This window comes from Phalacrocorax aristotelis, chromosome 3 (genome assembly GCF_949628215.1).
Source record: "Phalacrocorax aristotelis chromosome 3, bGulAri2.1, whole genome shotgun sequence".
NCBI classification, from domain to species: Eukaryota; Metazoa; Chordata; class Aves; order Suliformes; family Phalacrocoracidae; genus Phalacrocorax; species Phalacrocorax aristotelis.
The window spans coordinates 82,001,816-82,015,546 of record NC_134278.1 but is presented as its reverse complement, the minus strand read 5'-3'; positions in this window follow the sequence as shown (position 1 = coordinate 82,015,546).

Genomic DNA, 13,731 nt, shown 5'->3' with positions numbered 1-13,731 from the left:
TACTACAGCCATAAACCCTGTTCTGGTTGCAGGGAGCAGGGAAAGGGATTGACTTTTCTTCCTACATCCTTGCTGAGAGTTAGCGCCTCCTCCACATGCACAACCACTCCCTAATTCAGGTCTCCCCATATACTCCAAGTTAGGATAAAACTTCTCCATGCATTTAAGCTAACACCAGGTTAGGGAGCAATTGTATGTGCTGTTCTGCTGGCAGGTAAAAGGGGAGAGGCACCTCCGGGGAGGGGGAAGAGGAGAAGGGGTGAGAAGCTGGCTTGGCAGAAAGCACTGGTGCCAGATGAGGATGTGTGACCACAACCTCTTCAGGCAGGGTTTTATCTCAGGGTTTTTTTTTTTTAAACAGCTCAGTGATGGGAGTACATATGTTTTTATCCAGTTCACAAGACAAACACATTGCCCCAAATCCCTCCCCAAAAGCAATCATCTGTCCACTACAGACAATTATTCAGGCAAACCTCATTCAAGTTTTATTCCTTCACTATCAAGCCATAAACTGGGCAAAAGATACCAGTGATCTCCACTTAAGCACTACCTGTGCCCAGGGCTTCTGTGCAACCAAGGCAAAGCCACTTCTCCCATATATGCTGCAGCTCGATAACACCTTGTTTGGGTTTGAGGCTTGCATTTCCAGTGGCTGATCTATCCTGGAGATGAAGGACCCTTCCCTCCTCTCTCCATCTGCCCTCTATTCAGCACAAAAACTTTCTGAAGTAAGCCCGGCTGCCAAGAACACAGTCCCAAACAACTCAGCTCATCAAAGCACAGGCTGCCACCATCCCTCCCTTCAGATACCTCCTTCCCAGCCCTAGCCACCTAGCCCTGCTCCATCTCTTATGCCAAACCTAGTGCTCCTGCAGTAAACAGGTTCAAAGAGCTGGTTTGTCTGAAAAGTAATCCCTCTCTTACACAGCACTTCGCACTTAGTGGGGTCCTGATCTTGGTTGGAACTTCTACATTACAAATCATTCCTCCCCTTTATATTTAAATGAGATGTAAATTAATTTAATAATTAAATCTCAGTGAAAATCTTTAACTTGTAAACCAGGATTTAAAAATGTGTAGGAGCCACATTCCCTTCCCTGCCATAGCTGAAGGTACAGTAGCTAATTTTTCAGTTCACGTTGTTTTGTTCAAAATCAAATGAGGTTCATGTTAGACCTACAGAAGGAAATCATGATTGATGATCTGGCCTGCCCAACTACAATTCCTTTACTAACAAAAATATTTTGTAAGTTCATTTATTATCGAGATCAAGCAATAAGTCTGGAGCTACATAAAATGGTTCCAATTAGATTTAAGTAATTACCGTTTTGAATGAACATAAGCTTTTCTGGATTAAAAAAAAAGGGCAATAAAAGCTCAAGTAAGCTCACATCTGAGATTTAAGCCTTCAAAGCTTTGTTGCCTTCCACCCCCCCTTTTTTTTTTTTAGTGTGAGAGAGAGACACATACACGCACATAAGAGGACAGGGGGAGGAGGAACATGGATGTATGAAAAAAGAGGAGTGATGTTCCCATGCTGATTTCTCTTCCTGGGTGACCCAGTCTCCCTGGGAATGCTGCCCATGTTATCTGCACCAACTGGATCAGCAACAGCACGAGAATGAAGAGCTTCTGCAGCATCATTAAAGTAAGTGCAAAGGGGGGAAAAGCCAGCAAAGCACAAGTTTAATAATCTCACTGAAACCCTCCTGCAGATGAGGGGAAAGTGTCTTCTCCTGCAGCAGCAGCTTTCCAAGGAGAAGTTGCAGCGTATAGTAAATGAAAACAATTTCAGCACAGCACCAGCTGGATCCCTACAGCAGCTGAATTAGTCAACCAGAGAGAAAAATGTTTCATATTCTGACAAAGGCGCTTCCTTGGAGCCATGGAGACCCAATTCAGAGCAGAAAGCACTCAGGTGCCCCTTAACACTGAGATTTAGGATCCCAACTCACAGTTAAATCCCAGGCCTACACACACTTTTCACGCTGTGCTGTGTGTTGAAGCGTAGCTTGAAACTATTTTTTAACCAGTGATGGTGGGGGCGGAGAACCCACCTTCCATGCTGTGAAGAACATCTTCCACCCATGGACGTATGGATGCAAAAAGAAAAGGATGGGATAAGATAATATTTCCACACTCCGTGAGCATCAGCCACATACATATTCCTCACAGAGGCATTCATAAAGTGTGGTGTCATCACCCACTATATTATCTGTCTCTCACTACAAATGTTTACCTTCAGCAAGGTGTTTCCCAGGAAGACCATGAGTGATCAAGGAGTTGTTATTAGTGAGGGAAAGAAGATGGATTGTTTCTGATTTTAATACATTTATTTCCTCTTTTTATTGTCCACATGTCATCCTTAGATACTCAATTTCCTGTGTCCACCCAAAGGTCTACGAAAGTTCTCTACTGCCTCTACAAGTGGTTTAATCTCTAGAGTGCAATTTGCTAATAATTACAATCAATTCATAAATACAGATTCACATTTTTATATAGCTTCATATAGCTTCTTTTGGGTCTGAATGTGTGTCAATATAAGAGAGGACAGTTTTTGCTTTAGCTCAACTTTGGTTTGCAACTTTTTAGTGTTCCTGTCTCAAGTCTTGGAGAGGAATATGAAGTCTAAGTCTAGTGAACTTGTATAGCTCAGCTGAAACTGTACTGACGCAAAGCAGCTGAAGACCTAGGCAATCCTAAAAACAGTTGCTACAATATCTTGGCATTTCTGGGACTAGTCCCTGATAAAACATGACAAAACCCCAGTATCTTTTCCTTAAAGACAGTCTCCCATGATTCCCACAGGTGCTCTGAATCCAGATTTTGTTCTAAGCTTGTAAATATTTTTCCTTAACAATGGTTCAAGAACAAAAGTTTTAACAGGCAGGAAATGTCAATATTTGGTTTTGATGAGAAACAAGTGCCTCCTTTCTCTTGCTTTTAAAAGATTTTCCTTCCCCTCAAAGCAGTTCTCCCAAGAAAGTAGGTGAACACCTGAGTGCCAAGACAGGTGAGCACAGCCACCCAAAGCACTGCTCTGGACACCTCCAACTACAGCCCTGTCTTCCTCAGAAAGTTGCTTCCTGAGGCTGTGAGAATGAACTTGGGTGCGGCGTCACACAAGTTTCTCTCCTCTGCCAGAAACACAGTGCTAGACATCAGTCTAGTCTGGGTCATGGCTTGTTCTGTAGAGCCTTCTGGTGAACACACACAGAACTAGCTGCAAGGCTTAGGTCCCTACCAGATTAATTCCTGATCTGGCACTGGAAACCAAAAACAACAGTTCACAGCTGCTGTTGTTAGATTCTTCTCTGCCATGGGAGACTGGGGCTCCATTCCCTTGCTGTTCTGCTACTTGCAAACATGAGCTGCAGTCCCACAAGACCACAGCTGCTAAAACCCCTCGAAATTCAAAATAATTGACCTCTTCCCAGCTCCCAAGGACCTAGCTAGTGCCCTCCAGGCATTCGTAAACCCTGTAATTCTAAGCCTACGGGCAGCACCAAGGGGTCTGGTGTGCTGGCCCACTCTCTAAATACCATCTTTCACTACAGAAACTAATAACTTTGTTCAGTGAGTCTTTCCCAAAACATGGGAGTGCCAAATTCACCCTGTCCTGCAGTAAACTCTGGATTACCTAAAATAACATATAAACCTCCTCTGAGATGGGCTGAACCAGACCGACCCACAAATTTCAAACAGGTCTGATGACCTCCCCCCTTCTTTTCTTAGAGATTAAAAAAGAAAAAAAATAAAAAGAAAACTACACACATTTTCTGCTCAGAAGTTGTCAGTACCCTATGTAGAGAGTGTGTGGGGAATGAAAAGCTCATTACCCCTGGTTAGCAGGAACTGAGGCACAGAGAGGTTTAAGTCACCCCTTCCCACCATGGTCCAGGAAGGCTGTTTTCTGTTTGTGGGTTAATGTCCTTTTGTTCTCCCTATTATCCCTGTAAAAAGGAAGCTCTAAATGCAGTTGGTTGTCTGCTTCACCAACATTGAAGTCAATTGACTGCTGGGTAGTCTCAAATATTTTATTTCCTCATAAATTATCTTCATTAGCTATGTAAATAGAACCCTAATGAGATACTAATTGGTTGTTAAGATTTCAATCTCAAATAACAAAAACAGTTTTGCAGTAATGCCTGTATTTTGCCAATGTGAAAGCACGTGCCATCAATCTGCAAATAACATAACACTCCTGCACTGGTTTATGCTGCTGCTGTGTACTGTACACATGGTTCTCGGGCGTCTTCAATATGCAGTGGAGATGATCAGGTTTTGATCAATTCCTGCAGCCTTACCCTTAAGGTAGCATGGCTGCTTCTAAAGTATATGCAAGGCTACATCCTTACATGAGGTCATTTGCCCTTGCTTCTCAGGCTTCAGAAAGCCTTTCTTACAGTCATTTTATTAGGAGAACTGAATGAGTACTAAGCGTAAGGAGTTTGCAGACTGCCTAAAGGAGGATTTCACTGGTACCAACACAAGCAAAATTAGTCAACTGAGAGATCCCCTGCAGGAGCTAACATTGATGTCTATCTAACTCAAATGAAGTATCAATAACCTGGCTCACACCTGATGAAAGGGCCATTCTGAATTATTTACTCTATGTCATACTTCAGGTTTTAATTTCAATATATTGCGAGATGTACAATAAATTATTTAGAAGCGTGACAAATGAAAATGCAGTTTCAAATCCCCTTGCATTTTCTGCTCTTAGGTAACAGTCCAGTTTGCAACAATGATCACAGAATCACAGATTCACAGGTTAGAAGGGACCTCAGGGATCATCTAGTCCAACCTTTCTAGGAAGAGCAGAGTCTAAACAAGATGGCCCAGCACCCTGTCCAGACGACTCTTGAAGGTGTCCAACGTGGCCGAGTCAACCACTTCCCTGGGGAGATTATTCCAATGGTTGACTGTCCTCACTGTGAAAAATTTCCCTCTGATATCCAATCGGAATCTCCCCAAGAGCAACTTATGTCCATTCCCCCTTGGCCTCTCCATGTGACTCTGTGTAAAAAGGGAGTCTCCATCTTGTTTGTAACTACCCCTTAAGTACTGGTACACGGTGATGAGATCCCCTCTGAGCCTCCTTCTCTCAAGGCTGAACAAACCTAGTTCTCTCAGCCTATCCTCATATGGCAGCTTCCCAGTCCTCTGATCATCTTGGTGGCCCTCCTCCGGACCCCTTGCAGCCTGTCCACATCCTTTTTGTACAGCGGGGACCAGAACTGTACGCAGTACTCCAGGTGTGGCCTGACAAGCGCCGAGTAGAGCGGAATAATGACTTCTTTCTCTCTGCTGGCAATGCCCTTTTTGATGCAACCCAGCATCCTGTTGGCCTTCTTGGCCGCAGCAGCACACTGTTCGCTCATGTTGAGCTTTACGTCCACCGGGACCCCCAGGTCCCTTTCCACAGAGATGCTCTCCAGCCAGGTGGATCCCAGCCTGTGCTGCACTCCCGGACTATGTTTTCCCAGGGGCGTGATCTTACACTTTTCCTTGTTGAACTTCATAAGGTTCTTGCTGGCCCACTCCTCCAGCCTATCCAAATCTCCCTGCAGAGCAGCTCTCCCTTCTGGAGTGTCTACTTCCCCACTCAACTTGGTGTCATCAGCAAACTTCATCAGGCTACACTTGATGCCGTTATCCAGATCACTTATGAAGATGTTGAATAACATTGGGCCCAATATCGATCCCTGGGGGACTCCACTAGTGACAGGTTGCCGGTTTGAGAAAGAGCTATTTACCACCGCCCTTTGGGTGCAGCCTGTCAGCCAGTTCCCCACCCACTGCACAGACCACTTGTCTAGGCCATAACACATCAATTTCTCCAGGAGGAGACTATGGGGGACCGTATCAAAGGCCTTGGAGAAGTCCAGGTAAACAATGTCCACCGCCCGCCCCATGTCAACCAGGCAAGTCACTTTGTCATAGAAGGCCACCAGGTTTGTCAAGCACGATCTGCCTTTAGTGAAGCCATGTTGGCTTTTCCCAATTACGTGCTTCGATTGACTTGTGATGGCCCCCAGGAGGATTCATTCCATAACTTTTCCAGGGATTGAAGTAAGGCCGATGGGCCTATAGTTACCTGGATCCTCCCTCGAGCCCTTCTTGTAGATAGGGGTAACATTTGCCTTCCTCCAGTCCTCTGGGACATCTCCCATTCTCCATGACTTCTCAAAGATTATGGAGAACGGCCTTGCTATGATGTCAGCAAGATCTCTCAACACCCTCAGATGGATGGCATCAGGGCCCATTGATTTGTGGGGGTCAAGCTCCTGTAGTAGTTCATATACTAACTCTTCCTTCACCGATGGGGGGTTGGTGTTTGGTTCAATTGGCAATTTTGTTCCCAAAGCCTGGGACCCTACAGTGCTGGTAAAGACAGAGGTGAAGAAGGTGTTGAGGACCTCTGCCTTTTCTGCATCATTGGTGATTGATTCTCCTTTTCTGTTTAACAATGAGCCTATGTTTTCCTTCTTCTTCTGCTTGTGGTTGACATGTCTGAAGAACCCTTTCTTGTTATTTTTTATGTCTACCGCCAGTTTCAATTCAAATTGGGCTTCTGCTTTTCTGACTGCGTCTCTGCACTCTCTGGCTATGACCTTGTAGTTCTTGGTGGATAATCCTCCACTTCTCCATTTCCGGTGTGCTTCCCTTTTGGATTTGAGTAGACCCAGGAGGTCATGGTTGAGCCATGGGGGCCTCTTGCTCCGCTTATTTCCTTTTCCTTTGTAGGGGATAAATTGGCTTTGTGCTTCCAATAGAGAGTTCTTGAAGAATTCCCAGCTCTCACTAGCTCCTTTGTATTCCATGGAACCCTCCCATCGAATCCCTCCCAATTGAGCCCTGAGTGCACTGAAGTTTCTTCTTCTAAAATCCAGAACCCTTGTCTTAGAGGTGACCTTCAGCACACTCAGCAGGATCCTGACCTCAATATGACCACAATATTGTGGTCACTGCAGCCAAGGCTATCACTAACGGAGATATTACAAAGCAGGCTTTCTCAGTTTGTGAATAGCAAGTCGAGCAGCGCCTCCTTCCTGGTTGGCACTTCTATCATTTGTATCAGGAAACAGTCCTCTATACATTCCAGGAACTTGGTAGATGACATGCAAGCTGATGTATTGTTCTTCCAGGAGATGTCTGGGTAGCTGAAGTCACCCATCAGGACCAGGTTCTGTTGGCCAGAAGCTTGCTTTAGTGCCCCAAATATCGCTCCGTCAGCTTTGTCACCATGGTTAGGAGGTCAATAGCAGATGCCCATTGTGAGGTCCTGCTTGGATATGACCCCTTTGACTTTAACCCAGAGGCATTTGATAGAGCAGTCGCAATCACCATAGTTGACTTCAATACATTCAAGGTGTTCCTTGATGTAGAGTGCAACTCCTCCACCTCTTCTACCTTGCCTGTCTTTACGAAAGAGCTTGTAACCATCCATTGCGATGCCCCAGTCATTTGAGGTGTCCCACCATGTTTCAGTTACTCCTATGGTGTCGTACCCTTCTGAGTGGGCATGGAGCTCCAGTTCCTCCTATTTGTTACCTAAATGATTTGCTAATCTAGTTTTGCAAATGGTTTTTCAACTAGAGAGGCATAGAGGCATACAAGTTTTCCATTGCAGCAAATCTTATCCAGCTTGAATCATTTGGCAGCCCATCCTACTTGAGATATACTAATGAAATACAGCTTGGGCAAAAGGGTCAAATGCACCTGCAGCAGGATAGCCCAGGAGCCTGTGATTTGTCTTTTCCAGCCTTACCCAGGGACATGCAATGGCATGAGGGCTCTTTTCCTCTCACTTAAATTATTTTCATGTATGTCAAATAGCCTCCTAGGAAGAGATGTTTTATTTCACTTTCTAACTTTTTCTCTTCCCTTTTTCAGGATCAGTTTTGTAGGAAGATCTGGGAAACATAGCTGGTATTTTAGCTCATCCAGGCATGTTTCTTTGTATTGGAACAGTGGGGAAGAATGTTGTCTTCTTCTACTCCAAGCTGTCATGGGTTCAATAAAGGAGTTGCTCTTTTGTCTTGCAACTCATTTTTAGACCAGTCTTGCAAAGTTCTTCATGCCCACTTGCCAATGTATTCTTCATCCTCTTTTTGGCAAACAAAGTAAAAAAATACATGTCAGTATTCCTCTCTGGGACCTCCTTGGAGACATCTTTAGACATAAGCCCAGATGACAGTGATTCAAGCTTTGTTCCTCAATAGGTAGCACCTCCACAAAACTACAATCTTCTGAGCAACAGAATATGCAATATTCAGTCTTGCTAGATTGATAAGTTTAAGATCCAATATTTCCTGATGCATAAGACCTCACAATGGAAAGCTTTGTACTGTCTGAGGGGAGAAGTTCCAAGTTTCTGTCCATGAAAGAGCCTAAGTTCTTTAAAAATCATGACATGTTTATGCAGAGTAAAACAATTTTAGGCCAGTTTAGGACATTCTGTCCCTCTAAAATCTGTACTGATGAATTTGTGTCTAGATGATAGGAAATCTGTATGTTGTAACAAGAACATTTTACAATACCCAACTATATTTAAAACAAAATCTTCAAAGCCTTTGACACATACCCAAAGCTTTATACAATGGTCTGCAAACAAACCCTTGTTTGCAGTTTTGTTTATAACTGACTCATGGCTTGGCTATTCTGAAATCACAGGACTACCCCAAAGGTATGATGAAGAAAACTGCCCCAGCTGAAAAGCTCTCTATGGAAACAAACTTACATGAGACACGATGGTGTCTGAAGGAACCTCAAAAAGTTTCATTTGAAATATCCTGCATTTGATTCACTTTTGCCCTACCAACTGCAAAGCAAGGATTTAGAAAGAGCCCTGCCTATATTGTTGGCATACCTGTAAGCAGCAGACAGTGTGACCCTGAAATGGGCATCCTCTGCCTTGTGCAGGGAAATAGCAGAAGCTCCTTGCAGCTCCATGGTGCGCTGGGATCAGCAGTGAGTTCCCATCACCCAGTCCATAGCACAGCCACTCAAATACCAGCAGCAACATGGCAAAAGGCTGTCAAGTTGCTCAAAGTACAACCACTGTCAAGACCGTCAAGGCATCCAAGTACAGCCTCAGCAGAATTGCTACAGAATGGACACTGAGCAGCTGCCAGATCCAAGAGCTGCTGCTTTACCTGAAGTTAAAAAAATAAAAGAAAATGTAGTTTATTTTGGTTTCTTGGAATAAGAAACCCTGTATTTCTGCCAGACCTTAAGAGAACCCTCTATGTATACTGTTATGTATAGATAATATATCTCTACGGATACCTTATCTCTGAGAACTCTCCAGCTGAAAAAGCTTGGCTGAAGGGTGCCATATCCATTTTAACATCAGTCCCCAAGGTGAGACAGAGATCACTTTATTTCTTCCTTAGCAAAAGTGAGGCTTCAGCATAGGGGAGCGTGAGATGACTGCACTTCTAATTCAGGGAAACATCCCATCAGACTTAGATCCAGTTACATACTGAGTCTACAACAGGTTGCATTTAGGATCATGGGCAAATCATTCCTCGCAATGTGCCTCGGTTTCTACACCTGAAATACTACGTCAAACAGCTAGCAGGCATTGCATAACCCAATGTATGTATTTTAGGATGTACTGACATGCCATATTGCCTGAGCACTTGGTCAGAAAATATAACAAACACTATTGATATTACAACAGCACTAGCAAATAATAAACGTCTGCCATTACATTAAATTAAAACCTGCTGCGGTTCACAATAGTCAGATGGGGTAGCATGAAATGGGAACCATATTACAATCAAACCGTTTCAGCTTAAATATTTGAGGTTTGGGGCATTTGGAATCAAAAAACAAAAAGCTCAAATCTGTATAGAGACCTTACGTAGTTCAGCTGAACCAAACCTTACTTTTCACAAAAATATAGTTTCCACAACAGATTTTCTCAGTCAACTGTGCTGTAGTGCAACCCAGTTTGTCAGACTTATCTCCCTGATACTTCTGGTGTTACTTTTGATCACAGTTCAGATTCTGACTCTGATTCCTTCCTGTCCAGCAATCATTTATACATTCTTTTTTAAAATCAAAGCTAGAATTACACCATGAACCAATTGTGTTGGCTGAAGCACTTTACATGCAAGAAATAAAGACAGCAGCATATGCCTGAAGTTGCTGCTCAGAGCTTAATTAATACCAGGGGTTTTCACCCTGGTATTAATGCTTTCCTCTTGAATTGAATTGAAGTTGGGACTTGACCTTGTCACAACAAGATCAGGGCAAGTCTGTGAAAACAATGTTATGACATCAAAGCCAAAACAAAGGAATGTCATCACATGTCGGAGGAGGATATGATAATGTCAGTATGACTCCTGAGAAACCTTCTTAGCTACCACGTCTCTCAATGGAAAGAGAATGCAATGGAAGAACCTGGCAGATGGCAATTTCTTTAAATGCCAGAAGATGCGGATGCAGTCCTTAGCTGGAGGAAAGAGGCTTTACTGACTTTAATGTAGCTGGACAGATTCGTATCTGGTAGAGATCTGGTCCGCTGCAGCCAAACTGAGGAAAGGATGTATAAATTAAAATACCACCTCACTGAAGGGCACATAAATTCAACAGCAGCGTGCTTGGGCATTGCTCCCCATCCCTCACCGTGTAAAGAAGGCCACATAATTTTCATTTGTGGGTAAGAGCTCTCAGTTCCTCATGCCCCTCTTCAGTACGAAAACCCCCACTTACGGCTAGTTACTTTTCCACCTGATGCTTAGCTGGAAAAGCCACACTGTGAAATCCCTGTTCCCAGCAGCTACTGCCTTGTACGGGGGGAGTTCCCCTGTGCCCCCTACCCTCTACTCCAAGACTTAACAGTACAGCCTTAGAAAGGGGATTTTCCAGTATAAACAGAGCTAAGCCAAACTCTTCTCCTGGCCTCTCTGTGCCCCAGCCCATATTTGCCCCACATATAATTACCTCTGGATTTCACCTAGAAGACACAGGATTTCACTTATAACCCCAAATAGGCAGGCTCTGACGTAATGGCAGTCTGAGGAATATAGGTCAGGGAGGTGGCCTGGTCACTGGAAATGAATTTCTGAAGCAGAATGAGCAACCTTGTTAGAGGGGAAGATAGTAATCAGCAGTGGTCCTTGGATCTAAACATTTCACCTCCAGCACCCTTGCAGCTACAGCCTTCATCTGTTTCACTTTCCTATTTTAAGTTCCTGACTCACATCCTAAATATTGACTTCTATTTTTCTATTAGCAGTGGATTTTCACCCTCCATATTGACTTTGACTGTACCTATGGTTGATACTAAGCCTCTCAGGTCAACAAACTTTTATAGCTGTTAGCGGCTTAAACCACATTGGGCAGGAACTGGCACTATAGAGCAGTAGCTAGAAGCAATATTATTGGGAATTATAAATTATTCCTCTGCCTGAACTTTTCCTCTTCTTCACATAGCTACATTCATTTTTAAACATGTGGCAAATTAATCACACAGGGAGGACAATTGGGACTCTGTGATTTTGGGAGCACCCGCCACCACTAGCAGGGCTGAATTCTCCTCGGGGAACAGTGGAGTAATGCAGAGAAGCTGTAGCAGGGGTACAACAGCATAATCTGGGCTGGTAATACCTGTGAGGACAGACAACACTCAGCCAGAGGATCAAAAGCCCCAAATCCATCTCAGGTGTACAGAGACGTCATCTCCTTCAGCTAAGATTTTAGCAGTACACGTAACTGAGCTGTTGCAACCCAACATCAGAGAGACCTGGCCATCCATCATTTGTAAAACACTGAATGTATGTAAGAAACAATAACAACATTAAAAGAACATTACAGTGGCGACAAAGCCAAGCCTAAAAAGTGAGGAAACACAGCAATTAAGATTAACTGATGCCTCACAGTATAATATTTTTCTGCAGACCACATACTATTTTTTGCAATGGGACCCATGCTTGGGAGCAGGGACATGGAAGGTCCAGCTAGCCACAAGCTATGTCAAGTATTTTACTGACATAAGACAACTGCAGCATTTAGATGTGAGAGGGATTGTATATAGCTGCATCCCTTAAAAGATGCCCCTTTGGGCACTGCTGACCCTGGGGACTTGCCCAGCACACATCCCTGCACAAAGAGCTCACAGAAATGGATCATTTCCTGCCATCCCCCCTCTGCCACTCAACCTCACAGAGAGCCAAAATGTGACACGGATTTATCTTAAATTTTAAGTCCATGCCATATTCAGTTTAATGCTTTCTAAAAAGTGGTTATCACTGAGGAAATGATTACTGGGATGATAACCTATGAATGACTTATTCATGCAGTATTTTCAGCCCTTCATCAGTCTACTAGATCTTGTGCTAACGTTCCAGTCCTTCACACACTGATTAATTTTTCATGTGCTACCAGACCTTTTTCAAGCAAAGACTGCCAAACTAATGCAATCTGGCTGTTTAGTAAGCTGTTTCTTTCCGGTTTTGTTTTTCTTACCCCATACCTTGAGTACAAGCCTGTGGAAGGAAGGAAGGGTCTGTCAGAGAACTTGTATGATATTTGTGATTTATTATTAATTGCTGGCACAGAAGTCCCTGCAGGTCACAGGACCCTGCCTGTGCTAGGCAACGTATTGATGCTGTGCTAGGCAATGTATTGACTAGGAAGAGGGCGTCCTTTTCCCAAACCTTTTAACTAGGCAGAGGTATTTTCCCCCTGCCTGTGTAATGGGAAGGGCAATAAAGGTGCTGGCTGATCAAGGGCACGGGGGGGGCATACTGCAACAGAAACCATGCAAGTTTCTGGAGCTGACCCCAGATCTACACAACACCATGATGCGTCTCTTCCCTGCCCCAACAACATGTTCCCATTCCTCCCAGCTCTCACTACAAACCTGAGAAACACGCTTTTCCCTTGCCTAAAGTCTGCAGAATTACAGTTTTCAAGGATTTACCACTTAATGGCAAAATTCTGGCCCACAGTTCCACTGTGTTCTTTCTGCCAAAGCACATACGTGAGTTGTAATCAGAGAGCCTTTTTTTTTCCCACCCTCCCTCCAACTTTGCCATGAGGTTGAAGAAACTGTGATGGGTTGCACTCACTTTCCCCTGCTGTGCCTGGAATGACGCGTGCCTCATCCCAGAAAGTTGTAGCTCAAATCCTGTTGCAGAGAAGGCACCAGACTTGCAGCACACAGCCCATGACCCCACCAAACCAGTGGCCTTTCTTCCACCCGCACCTTGTGGCAGGATTAGGGCCATGAAGTACAGGCCGTGCAAAGTGAGCAACACATTAAATAAGTTTGTGTTTTTCAGATAAAGTCTATTCTTCACCATCTCCTTGATACAGAGGTGGTTTGGATGTTAGACTGATGACAACTAGATGTAATGAGAAAGTAACATTTATTCTACTCAAAACAGTTCAGTTTCATTTGTAACTCCAAAAATGGTGTCTTGAACATGATCATCATATATTTTCTCTCTTGCAGTAGGTATGAACTCTTCCTCCAGCATTTTTGTGAGAATATGCCAGTGTCAGTGGCAATGCAGATCAGGTGACCACAAGTGCCATACAGGAACTGGCCAGCACCAGTGCTTAGAGTGAAAACCTAACTCTGTTTTGACAGAGATTCCCTGTACAACATTAGCCATGTCTCTCGGGTATTTGAATGTTGTACAGATTTCTCATCTGTACAACACAGAAAAGGTAATCCTGCCTTCAGCAGAGAGCTCTGAGGATGACTGC